Below are 10,821 nucleotides of genomic sequence, written 5' to 3'. Positions count from 1 at the left end.
CGAGGGACCCAGGACCTGCCAACACCTTGCTCTTGGCTGAGTTACACCGATTTCGTACTTCTGTGAAAAAACACATCCCTTTCTGTTTAACGCAGTTGCCCAGTTAACGTCTCCCAGTTTCTGCGGGGTAGGAATCCAGGGACGGCTTCGCTGGCTCTCTGCTTCGGGGCCTCACGAGGCTGCAATTAAGGTACTGGCCAGAATCACCAGGGTAATAATGTATTAAACATCCGGGCTCTGTCCGCAAAACGTCTGCCCTGGGCTTTTCAAGACGGTCAGGGTCACGAAAGAAAGAAGGCCACGGGGCCAAGACAGACTGAAGGACACTACAGAGGCGTGGAACTAAGTGCCACCGGAGTTCCCGGAGCAAGTCCTGGAGGTGGGCAGGGGAGGGGGGAATTGCCATAGTGGGAAATACTAGGACAGTTGACAAAATGCGAATTCGGGATCACGGTATCGCATCAATAGAATTCCATACTTCTTTCTGTTCTTATGAAAGAGAATACCTTTGTGAGGAAGAATTTAAGGGCAGAGCGGCACGATGTTTGCAACTCACCCAAATCATTCTGGAAAGAACCAGATGTGCAGGGAGGGGAAGAGGGGGACAAAGCAGATGTCGCAAAATGCTGGTGACCTGGGTGGGCATCTGTGTGAAGGCGAACACAGGCACTTCCTGCGCGGTGTTGAACGCAGTTTTCCAGGTTTCAAATTCATTTCAAAATAAAAAACATTCTCCAAAAAAGCAGCTGGATTTGTTACCATTTGGGGAATTTTAATTATTGCTTTAATTTCTTTAATAGTTTAAAAATGTTCCTATTTCTTCTTGGGTTCTTTTTGGTAATTTTAATTTTTCTTCGCGAAAGTCCATTTTACCTAAGATTTCAAATTTGTCGACGTAAAATTGTTCGGAGTTTTCTTTATAAAAACTGTGTTACAGTTACATCCTATTTAGTATTTTTACTACTGTTTATACACGTACTAGCCATGGTGTCGTGACTAATATTGCCAGTGAACTGTCTACTTTATTAACCATTTCAAATGAAGTTTTTGGTAACTTTTATCCTCTCTATATTTGTTTGTTTTTGAATATATCATTATTTCTCTGGTCTTTATATTTTCCTCTTCCTTTTTTTAAGATTATGTTGTTTTTTTTTCTGAGTCCGATATGTAATTCATTAATTTTATTGTTTTTGTCCAGAAAGAGCAGTAATGTTCACATTTCTTGACATGGACCACTTTGGCTTCATATTACATTTTAAAAAATACAATACTTCCATTTTTAGTCTCAATTTTTATAATTTTAATTATTATTTATCCTTTGACCATGAATTATTCTGAAGGGCATTTTAAAATTTATACACCTGTGGGTGCATTTATAACATACATATGCATTTCTAAATTTCTTGAAGCGTTATTCTGATTTTTATTAACTTCTCGTTTTGTGCACTGCAGTCTGTAAAAGATCTATTCTTTCATATTTGCTGAGAAATCTCTTAGGACCTACTTGGTGGTCGGTTTTTGCAAATGTTTCATCTATGAAAAGACTATTCATTCTCTACTTATCGAATGAAGTTCAACCTTTTAAATTTATTGTAAATTAAAACCATCTATGGGCTAGACAAATTTTTTTCTGCTTGACTTCATGAAAATGTGGAATAACTGTGGATTGAAAAATATCTCCACATGGTAATTGTTGTGTATATGAAGTGCGTACAATATCAGAACTGTTAGGCTTTTCTCATTAGTCGTTCCTTTATCAATAGATTATTTTTCTTTTCTCTATTAATGCATTTTGCAGTAATGTCCATTTCATTTGATATTGTTGCTTCACTTTCTTTTGCTTAGTATTTGTCAGGAGTTCATGTTTTTACCTCTTTACCTTCCATATTATTACAATTTGGAGCGTATCATACGCTGCCTTTCTAAAAAAACCCAGTTCTTACATATTTCTCTCTTAATAGGCAGGCGTAATAAATCTATAGTCACCAAAATGATTCATACCTTGGTATTCATGTTTTGGATTTAATTCTGTGTCTCCTGTTTACTGCGTTTTTTCTTTGCTTATGTATTTTCCTCCTTTCTCTCTGAGGTGGTTTTAACGCACGTCCATAAATTCTCGGCACTCCGCCGCTGAATCCGTGGGCCGACTCCTCTCCGGGCGCACGGACTGCACTTAGCTTCTCGCCGCTGATGGACCCAACGAAGCGGCAGGGACCCTGCGGACGGCTAGTGGAGCCCTGCGGCCTCGTGCTCAGCGCATTGCCGGGCCTCAGAGCAGATCCGCCAGCCCCCACCGCGCCTTCTAATGACCGTGCCTCCGGCCTCCGCATGGCCTGCGACCTCATCAGAGGCCCTGAGTGTGGCCCGTGCCGCTGGGCTTCTGAACTGCCCACGGAGAGAGACGGCGAGATGGGCATTTGCTGTTTTTAGCCGCCCCGCTTTGGGGTGATTTGTTACGGAGTAACAGCAACAGAGACGCGGCCTTTTGCGTGGTCGTTCAGGCTTTCCTTATTCTCCTCACTACTTTTTGTATTCTTTTATTTTTTACCTTTTTTTATTACATTTTTAAACACACATATTTGATTTAGAAATACCCAGTTAAATTATATGGTTGTTCTCCACTTAAAAAAATATAAGAACTTCAGAATATTTTAACTCTGATTTCTTTTTTTCCTATATTCCGCATTAATATTTCACATATCACAAAATGTAATTAAAATTTAAAAAGCAATCCCTAAAAATTGAAAGTTAAATGAAACAAGTGAAACTTGTATATTCAGTTGGCAGCATCATCATTTAGCAAGAAACACCAAGTGACCTTACACACATTAGTTTACCATGCATGCTAAGATGAGCTTTTCCTCAGGAAAAAGTAGCTTTACAGCAATTTTAAACTATTTTCCGTAATTGTATCATGGGTGGTATTTCTGTGATAATTGTGTCTGCATGTAGGATGAAGCAAATAAAAATTACGTTTGTACTGAGATTTTGGCACAAGACAAAGGAAATACAAATGTAAGATCAATGAGTTTAAGTAAAAACCTTGTAGTTGCGTATGGACTCATGCTATCTTGCCGAGTACGCGCTCATATTGCTAGTGTAACCTAACTTAACCTAACCAACATTCATTCTTAGCTCTGGCCCCTGAAAAGAATATAACAACGACCACCCTAGTAGCAACAAGCTTTCCCAGGCCCGGGATTATGCTAACTATTCTTTTCCACTAAACAGCCCAAGGCTCTTTGGAGCAATGACCCCATCGGGTGTGGGGCAGGAAATGTTTAAGGTGATCCTGGAGCTCCCTGGCCTAACAGAAAGCAAGGAAATGTGAAGATGACTCAACTTGGATCAGAGGACTCAGGAACAACGTTGGAATGACCCAGGACGGCACACTGTGACCGTCCATAAATGACAAGTGCATGGATTAAAGCTGTTATTATGTCTCCATCTCTGAGCCAATCATTGGGCTCATTCTATAATGAAATCGTTGATCCCTTTGAAGGATAATTGTAAAAGAACTCGTTATTTTGAAAACCAGTAAATAAGAGAAATTATCAAATTTCACTTTGCTTTAGAAGCTACCTCAGAATAAGAAAATTACTAATACAAAAGTATAAATATTCCAACTAGAGGAGTATAAAGCTTTTAAGCTGTCATGGTGCAAGGGGAGGCCTGGCCTTTGCCCTCGGGCCTCCTGCATGGGGCTGACCGACTAAGTGACTTGCGGCGGGGGCCTCGGCTCTGCGGGGTCGGCTCCAACCTCGAGGGCACGTGGCCGCTAATGACACGGAGGAGCCGGAGACTCGGAGTCAGCCACGTGGGCGGCACGTGGCCGATCGCTAGTAAAAACGGTGGACACCCCAAGTGCGCGTCCCGCGGGGAGCCCCCCGAAGCCGAGGGGCGTTCAGGGAACCCCTGAGCTGGCCGTTGGTGTCGGAGGTGAGGACGTCCCCGCGGGGACAGCTCCCCGGACCTCCGCCTTGGCCTCGACCCCCCGCAACGGAGACGGGGCACGGGGACCGGCTCGTGGGAGGCGACCAGGCCGCCGAGACCACGCAAAGGACAGGCGGAGGCGCCGGGCGCCCCGGGAACAGACGGGAGGCGCAGCCCTCACCCGCCAAGGGGGCGATTCCGGCCGCGCCGGGAGGCGCGCAGCGCGGCTGCCCCGGCGGAACCTTCTGGAAACCTGCCTGCCGGACCTGGCTTCCCGGGGGCGTGCCCGCGCCACCGACCGAAACCCACCTGGGGCCGTCTGAGGCTCACCCTCCGGGGTGCTGGGGACAGTCATCAGCGGGCGGCTGGCTCGCCAGGGCCCCCCAGGACCCCCCAGGACCCCCCAGGACCAGTCCCCGAGGGGAGGGGCGCCCAGGGACGCCGCGGGCTGCCGGGCCGGGCCACCGAGCGCCGAGGGCGCCGCTGCGGGAGGAGCCGGGGGCGCACGGCCAGGGTCCAGGGCGGCCCTCAGTGCGCGCCCCGAAACCTTCTGCGGGCTCGCTGGACCCTCCTCCTCCCCCAGCGCGCGCTCCAGAACCTTCCCCTCCCCCACTGTGCACTCCAGAACCTTCTGGTCGCCCGGTGCGCGCTCTAGAACCTCCTCCTCCTTCCCGCCCCCCCCCCCGCGCGCTCCAGAACCTTCTCTTCCCATGGCCTGCGAGCCAGATCCTTCTCCCCGACTGTGCGCTCCAGAACCTTCTCCCCGCATCTTGCGCTCCAGAACCTCCCCCTCCCCCGGTGTGCGCTCCAGAACCTCCCGCTCCCCCCGGCCTGCGCTCCAGATCCTGACACCCCACCCCGCCCCCCTCCCCCCACCCCCCTCTCCCCACCCCCCTCCTCCCCGCCCCGTCCCGGTCCCCTCCCCCCTTCCCCGTGTGCTCTCCAGAATCTTCCGCCACCCCCTCCCCCCCCCCCCCCCCCGCCCCGTGTGCGCTCCAGAGCCTTGACTGACCCCACTAATATTGCGGCCGCTGGAAAAAGAAACACGTTAAAGCCCCCGAACCCATTTCCCAGACCCGGCGGAAAGGGAGCCGGAGCCGGGGGGCCGCAGGCCAGAGCCGCCTGGCCCGCCGTCCACTGCAAACGTTTCGGGTCACCTCCACCCCGTGCCTTGTCATCCGTCCCTGCGACATCGCCAGGTCATCGCCTAGAGCCTCCGCCTCAGCAGGCATGGCCTTAATTTCAACTCTCCCGGAATTACTCATGATTCGTATTTTTCTTTCACTAGTTCATGATTACTTGTATTTTCCAATTATACACACACATGGTGTGCGTTTATCACTGCTTCCTGCATGCCACTCTTTGGTTCCCGTTTGAAGTCCCTGCTTATCGAAATATGTCATTTATTACTTCTTTCCCAGGCAGTTACCTCCCTCAGTCTGTCATAGAAAGTGTTTATTCGCTCTCACTCTCGGAGGATTGTTTTAAGGAGGCAGAGAACTCTAAGTTGACCACTATTTTCCTTCAGTTAAAGATACCATCGTATCATACTCAGGTATGGATTGTACCTGATGAGAAGTTCGTAATTATCCTAATTTGACTTTTTACAAAAACACTTTAACTTCTCACTTAATTTTTTTTGTCTTAGGTATTCTGCCATGTTACTGTGTTTGCCTAGGCGAAGGTTTGTTTTTAATTGTTGTATTCATAACTACGTGCACCTTTTTCATTCTGGAAAATTACTCTAATACTGGAAATCTCAACTGTTACTTTAAAAAATATTGCCTCCCCCGATTCTCTCTAATTTTTCTTTCTGGAACTTCTAATGGACACGTCTTTAAGTTTTTCTTTTGTTTTTCTTTTTTGAAGTAAAATACATGTTACATAAAATTTTCCATTTCTTAGGGTCCAGCTCAGTGGTATTAAATATATTGTCATCGTCATGCGCCCATCACCTCCATGGCCCCCATATTTCGTCTTGTGAAACTGAAACTCGGTCCCCATTAAACGATAACTCCCCAGCTTCCCATTTGCCCCTGGAACCCTCCACACTATGCTCTGCCCTTATGATTTTGACATATAAGTGGAGTTATTTGTCTTTTGTGAGTGGCTTATTTCACCTTGTATAAAGTTTTCGAGGTTCGTCCATGCCTCTTTAAAAAAATTTTTTCTTGCCTACTTTCTCCGGCAAATTGGGGAAAGAACAGTAATTCTGGGACAACTGGATATTGATATGAAAAAAAAAAGAAATTTGTAAACTTTTTACAAATAGTTTATGTACAAAAATTAACTAAAAATGCCTTCATGACCTAAATGAAAACTAAAACTCTTACGTGAAAACGTAGGGTAAATCTTCATGTCCTTGGACTTGTCAATAGTTTCTTCGATACAATGTCAAAACCTGAGCAATAAAAGAATAATTCGAACTTCATTAAAATGAAAAACAGTCATGTGTCCAAAAAGTGTAAAGACAACCTACAGAATGGGAGGAAATATTTGCAAATCATACATCCGATAAGGCCTTGTATCCAGAATATAAGAACTTGTAACGGTTCGATGGCTAAAAAGCCCTGGTATCTACCCAAGGTGAGCAATTCTTTTTACAAGAAATATCGCAGTGAGCTCACGGTTTTAAACATATCCGATGTGTTTCGGTCTATTGGAATTATTTAATTTATTGCTCTAATTGCCTTATCTCTGTCAAGCGGGAGCCCGCTCGATTTGGCTTTCGAGTCCTCTATTCATAACCCCAATAGTGTCAGACAGTGCCCTCACTGTGTAGGGTGACAGGTGTTCCAGGCTCATGTTGTACATTTCTTGCCCTAGACCTGAAATCGGTCATCTCGTCCTCTTTCTTCAACGGAGCTAGGACGTCCGTACCTCTATCTGAACGCCTTCCCCTGAAATACTCCATGAGTTTGATATTATCGGATGTCAACTGTAACTGAAAAAATAAAAATTTTTTTAAATAAAAAAAATTAATCCCCCCCCCCAAAAAATGTTACGAGTTCATACAGGTAGGATCAATTCAAATTCAGTACTAACAATGTTTACTTAACCTGTTCTATCTTAGAGCTGTGTCTTTTCCTCACATTATAAGTATTTATTCTCAAGGACATCAGGAGTGATATAAATAGTATATAATTTTTGATATGCCACATCTATTATTATGCATAAAGACAGACTCAGAATAACAATCACAACACTGATACCAAGATTACCGAAAGCAGTTTTTTAAAAAAAATGTTTGCCTACGTCACCCTTTAACCATTGTTTCTGCGGTTTTGTTGTTCCTGATTTGTCGGGCTGTGTGTTCTTTAAGTACTGCGCTCTCTTTCTTACAGCCCAAATATATTCTCATTTCTACACGTAAACTCAGTGCTCACCCTTTGTCTTCACGTCAAGCAATGTCGCTCCAGCCGTCATGGTTTGCCCAAGGTAATTGTCTAGTAGATTCGGAAGCAAGGCTTCATGGCAGCAATGTTTTTAAAAACATGTGACAGTGTTTGTCATTCATGGCCAGCTCACCCAGATGCTCAGCCTGTCCTTGTAGCCTTCTAACTTTACTACAAAATTTTCTTGAATAATATTTTTGAATATTTATCCTTTTTCTTTGCTTTGATTTCTTCTTTGGTGACGCTTACTATAGTTACATGTCGAATCTTCTTTGCCTGTCTTCTCTATTTGCTCTTCCTCTTGAATATTTTTTTGTCATTTTTTCCCTTTGTTTGATTTTCCTCTTTTTCCTTTTAGGACGATTTTACAGTGCTTATTCGCTTTTGAATTCCTTCTAGTTTTTTCTTCATTTCTGAAGTGGTTATTTTCTGAATTCTGGTACCTCGTTTCTTACTTTCTCTGGCTCTTGTTTATGTCGTTTTACCAATTCTTGATAATTTTTTAATTAATTTTAAAGTATTAGGCTGTTGTTGCCATCTGTTTTATAAGCATGTCTTTCTGCTGTCCTTTTATTCTCTTCAGTAAACTTACCTTGTTGCTTATTCTCTATTTTTTAAAAGTTATTAACTCTGTTTAAGATTTAACGTGGATCGTTTCTGTTATTTGTTTTTACCTTACGTTAGTTTCCCAAGAACGGAGTTGTCAACACTGCCGCGTTTTACCGATTTCACAGCTCTCTAGTGCCACCTTCTGTCGTATTTATGAAAAGTTAAAATCTACGAACGCTTCCTTCCTTCCAGAGACCTTCTGACCCGTCTCCGCACTGGACCCTGTTTTATCTGAACCCTCTTTTCCCTTCGAGTCCTTTGTCCATGAACTGCTGAAACCTCTCACACTCCTGGGGATTCCACCGAGCTGTTCTGCGTGCGTTTTCTTTTAAACAGAAAAACACTAACATGTTCTCTGGACCAACGAAGATATGATTTGTTTGTTTTTTAAATATTCAGAGCTTGAGCAGTCTCTGTCGTTAAGTACTTGCCATGACATGCTCAGTACTATCTGCCTGAGAGTTTTGCTTTCACTAATTGGAGCACTAGGTGATTTTTGCTCCTTTAAAAATTGTGGTGAGATGCACTTAACTTAGAATTTGCCATTTTAATCATTTTAAAGTATACAGCTCAATGGCAATGCTTGTGTTCGCAGCATTGTATAACCCTCAGCACGACCCATTTCCAAGACTCTCACCATTCCGAACGGAAACCTGTGTCTGTTTAGCAGCGACTCGGTCCCTGGGGACCTCTGCGCTCCCTGCCGCCTCGGTGGGCTTATTTCACTCAGCATGTCCCCAAGGTTCGTCCATGCAGCAGCCTGTACAGAACTTCATCCCTTTTCATGGCTGAATAGTATTCCGCCATAGGTACGATACCGTGTTCTGTGTATCCATTCATGGGTGTTGGGCATTAGGGTGGTTGCTATGTTTTGGCTCTTGTGAATAACATGGCTATAAACACCAGTGTGCAGGTGTCTGAAATCCTGTTTCCCATTCCTTTGGATGTGTGCCTAGGTGGGGAATGACTGGGCCTGTGGCCGTTCTTTTTGGCCTTTTTGAGGAACTACTGTGTATTTTTAAATAGATTCTTTATTTTATTTATTTTTTTAGAGCCGTTTTAGGCTCACAGCAAAACTGAACAGAAAGCACAAACACTTCCTACATGCCCCTGCCCCAAAACACACACACACACACACACACACACACACACACACAAATGGTTATTTGGAAATAAAGTCACCTAAAATGGTTATTTTTTATTTGCATTAATAACCGCACTATGGGTTACTCCCAGAAAATAAAAGACCTAAAAACCATGCAAATCAAGCAATAATAAGTGCTACACTGACATCTCCACCCTAATTTTGGTAATTGAAAACAATATTTTTAGTCTTAAAGATTCTCCAGTCCTAATGTCGAAAAGTTAATAAGTTACCTGATTCTCGCCAACTTGACGAATTATTTTAGTGTAGTTTTTAGTAGTATCTACATGCATCAATTTCTAAATTTTACATACTTAAAATTATCACTTGGAAATTTAGATTTTTCTAAAATGACTTCTATTCAAACTAACAGTCAGTCTAAGTACTTTTGGAAAAGAGGAAAAACACAATTCAGATTCCGTTCCTCCTGCCAGTGTAAAATTATCCACAGACTACAAAACGGTGTGATGTGGGCAGGTGAGCCCCTTACGGAGGGCCACGAGCCCCCAGGCAAACGACCTGACTGGGAGGGGTTCCGGGAGAAACGCCCCCGGGCTGAGCAGCATCTTCTGCCGTCGGGACCACCCCTCTGCGAAGCCATGTCACTTTCAGGATGCATTTGCTAAAATGTGAACGCCCACCAGGAAGAGGGATCGTGTGAGTCATGGGCCTTCTTACTGTCCGTTCCGGAAGGCCACGTGGCTGGAGTCGTACAGCGTGTGGTGTGCACATTGGCCTCTTTCACTGAGCAGTGCACGTTTAAGCTTCCTCTGCGTCTTTTCGTGGCTCTGTAGCTGGTTCTTATTAGAGCTGAATAACATCCCATGGTACGGATGCAGCACCGTTTACCGGTCACCTACGAAAGGACAGGACTCCACGTTCGGCAGTTATGAGTGAAGCTGCCGTAAACATCATGAAGATGCAGCGCCCCGAATGGGATTGGTGCCCTCGTTAATGAGACTCAGAGACCCTCAGCCCTCAGCCCTTTGAGGACACAGTGGATCACGGAGGGTCCTTGCCAGGCACTGCATCTGCCAGGGCCTTGATTCCTTAGCCTAAAGAACTGGGAGGGAAACATTCCTGTTCTTTACAAGCCACCGGTCTAGTTAACTCTCGATGAGGAACGACCGGGCCACGTGGCTACTCTGTTTAGCTTTGGCAGGAGCCCCAGAAGGCTGAGGCCACCGCCAAACTGTCGCCCAAAGTGGCTATATCACTGCGCATTCCTCCAAGCCGTGGACGAGGGCGCCCGTGGCCTCGCGCCCCCGCTGGCTTTCGGGTTTTGTTCTGGATTTCGGGCCCTTTCACGGGGTGCAGCGTTATCTCACTGTTGTTTTGATTTGTAATTCCCCGATGACCTAAGATGTGGAGCACCTTTTCGAACGCTTAATTGCCGCCTGTATTTTTATTTCGGTGAGACTGGTTTGCTCATTTTTTTAAATTGAGTTTTAAAAGTTTATTTTTTTAAATAATTGGAAAACAGTTCTGCAGCAGGTATGTCTTTTTGAAAGCATTTCTCCAAGTCTCTCGAACGCTGTGTGTGGTTTTAAGGGGGACGTAGATGGAATTTTTAAAAGCCTGCCACCATTAGTACCAGTTTCTCAACACACTTTCCAAAATTGTAAGTTACTTTTTACTTAGACATTAAATATGTTAATTATTTTCTTTGTTTAAAAAAAAAAAAAGCTTTTATGAAAAAAGGCACAGTGCTTTGGAACAGCTTCCTGACCTTGACCGTGG

General features: G+C 44.6%; 1 long non-coding RNA gene across 1 annotated transcript; it reads left to right on the top strand.

Annotated features, from left to right (window-relative positions):
• Nucleotides 1-2,649, top strand: LOC107498597. Its single transcript, XR_004953263.1, has 2 exons — nucleotides 1-190; nucleotides 2,090-2,649. It is a non-coding gene; the product is annotated as an uncharacterized LOC107498597 (long non-coding RNA).
• Nucleotides 2,650-10,821: the final 8,172 nt, after the last annotated feature.

The sequence above is a fragment of the Rousettus aegyptiacus genome, unplaced genomic scaffold, assembly GCF_014176215.1.
Source record: "Rousettus aegyptiacus isolate mRouAeg1 unplaced genomic scaffold, mRouAeg1.p scaffold_m13_p_11, whole genome shotgun sequence".
Classification (NCBI taxonomy): domain Eukaryota; kingdom Metazoa; phylum Chordata; class Mammalia; order Chiroptera; family Pteropodidae; genus Rousettus; species Rousettus aegyptiacus.
Note: the sequence above shows the minus strand (reverse complement) of the source record. Positions and strands in the feature narration are given on the sequence as shown.